Below are 2,733 nucleotides of genomic sequence, written 5' to 3'. Positions count from 1 at the left end.
TACAATGAGGGATATTGAGCATTTTTTCATATGCCTTTTAGCTATTTGTATGTCATCTTTAGAGAGTGGTTTTTTTCAACTCATTCTCCCATCTTTTAATAGGATTGATTGTCTTTTTCCAGAACAGCTGCTTGAGTTCCTTGTAAATTCTGGTTATCAGTCCCTTGTCTGATGCATAGTTTACAAAAATATTTTCCCATTCTGAGGGCTGTCTGTTCACACTAATCACTGTCTGATGTAATCCCACTTGTCTATTTTAGGGATCATAGACTGTACATTGGGAGTCTTATTTAAGAAGTTTTTCCCTACCCCAATGTCTCCCAGATTTTCTCTGGTGTTTTCCAGGAGCAGTTTTATAGTTTGAGGTCTTAGATTTAGATCTTTGATCCACCTTGACTTGATTTTTGTCAGAGGTGAGAGGTAGGGGTTCAGATTCATCTTTTTGCAAGTGGAGATCCAGTTTTGCCAGCATCATTTGTTGAAGAGGTTTTCTTTTTCCCACTGGATTAAACACTAATATAAAATTAAAAAATCAAGATAGTTAATAAGCATTAAAAAAATATAGTATATTAACTCAGTTCAAAAATCAGCTGAATGCAGAGAAAGCATTTGATAAAATACAACATCCTTTTATGATTAAGACCCTCAGTAAGATTGGCATCAAAGGGTCATTTTTCAACACAATAAAACCCATCTATGAAAAACCTACAGCTAACATAATACTGAATGGGGAAAATCTGAAAGCTTTTCCACAAAAATCTGGTACTAGGCGAGGCTTCCCACTTTCTCCATTGCTTTTTAATAGAGTGCTGCAAATCTTAGCTAAAGCAATCAGAAAAGAGAACAATATAGAAGGCATTCAAATAGGCAAAGAAGAGTTGAAAATATCTTTATTCACAGATGGCATGATGGTGTACTTAGAAGACCCAAAGATCTCCCATGAAAAAACTTCTCGAAGTAATAAATGAATACAGTAAAGTGGAGAGATACAAAACTAACATCCAAAAATCTATAGCATTTCTATATATTAACAAAATGAACAAAGTAGAGCTGAAGAAAGAAATCCCTTTCACCACAGCCACAAAATTAAGATACCTAGGGATAAACCTAACTAAAGAAGTCAAAGACCTTTACAGTGAAAACCTTTAAAAAGATATTGAAAGTGACGTAAAAAAAAGTGTAAGGACATCCCATGTTCCTGGATTGGAAGAATTAACATAATCAAAATGGCAATTCTATCTGAATTAATCTACATATTTAATGCAATTCCAATAAAAATATCAGAGATCTTCTTCACAGATATAGAAAAGACAATCATAGAATTTGTCTGGAATCATAAAAGACCTCAAATTGGAAAAATAATCCTGCACAAGAAGAGTGGAGACTTTCACCATTAATAACAATCAACTCAAAATGGATCAAAGATCTGAACCTAAGATCTCAAACTATAAAACTAGTGGTGGAAAATGCTGGGAAAACTCTGGAAGACATTGGGGTAGGCAAAGATTTCTTAAATAAGACTCCCAAAGCACAGGCAATAATCCTTAAAATAGACAAGTGGGACTATTTCAGACTAAGAAGTTTCTGCACAACAAAGGACACAGTAACAAGTGTGAATCGACAACCCTCAGAATGGGAGAATATTTTTGTAAAATATGCCTCAGACAAGGCACTGATAACCAGAATACACAGGGATCTCAAGTGCTTTACACTGAAAAAAAAAAAAAAAGAAAAAAAAATGATTAACCCAATTAAAAGACGGGAAAATGAGCTGAACAAAAATCTCTCTAAGGAAAACATACAAACAGCCAAAAAGCATGTGAGGAAATGCTCAACATCCCTCATTATAAGGGAGATGCAGATAAAACCCGCAATGAGATACCACCTAACCCCTGTCAGAATGGCAAAGATTAAAAATATAAAAAATGATAAGTGTTGGTGGGGATGTGGTGAAAAAGGAACTCTCCTACACTGTTGGTGGGAATATAAACTGGTTCAGCCACTGTGGAGAACAATATGGAGGTTCCTCAAATATCTACAAATAGAACTACCATTTGATCCAGCACTCCCACTTCTGGGTATCTACCCAAAGGACAGGAGAATGCTCAGTCGGAAAAGTGCTTGCACATCAATGTTTATTACAGCTTTATTTATGATTGCTGGAACATGGAACCAACCCAAATGCCCACAAACTGATGAATGGATTGAAAAAGTATGGCACATATACTCTATAGGATACTACTCAGCCATAAAAAACAAGACCTTGAATTTGATAGAAAGTGGTTGGATCTGGAGGCTCTATTGCTGAGTGAAGTAAGCCAGGATATGAAAAAAAGATATTGTATGTATCCACTTAATATATACCAACTATCTGCACTTTATGGTAGAGATCAAAATATTGGAGGGCATAAAAACTGTGAAAATAGTTAGCGATGATAAGGCAGTATGGAACAGGGTGGGAGAAGAGAAGAGTATGGAGATGGATAGCAGGAGAACAAATAGAGAGGTATGATATTAGTGGGATACAGATATGGTTTATTGCCTTTTGATGATGATATGTATAGTATTCTCAACTGGACAGGCCTGAGAAATATTTCACATTGAGTAAAGTCTTTTTACAAGCAAAATGATAGTGATTGCATATTTAAAAATAATTGGAATAATAATAATCTGGAAAAAAATGAAAAGCTATTGGATGGTGATGATGGGGATTTTAATGTCTTTGTATTGACT

This window comes from Tupaia chinensis, unplaced genomic scaffold (genome assembly GCF_000334495.1).
Source record: "Tupaia chinensis unplaced genomic scaffold, TupChi_1.0 Scaffold147193_1, whole genome shotgun sequence".
Lineage (NCBI taxonomy): Eukaryota > Metazoa > Chordata > Mammalia > Scandentia > Tupaiidae > Tupaia > Tupaia belangeri.
Note: the sequence above shows the minus strand (reverse complement) of the source record.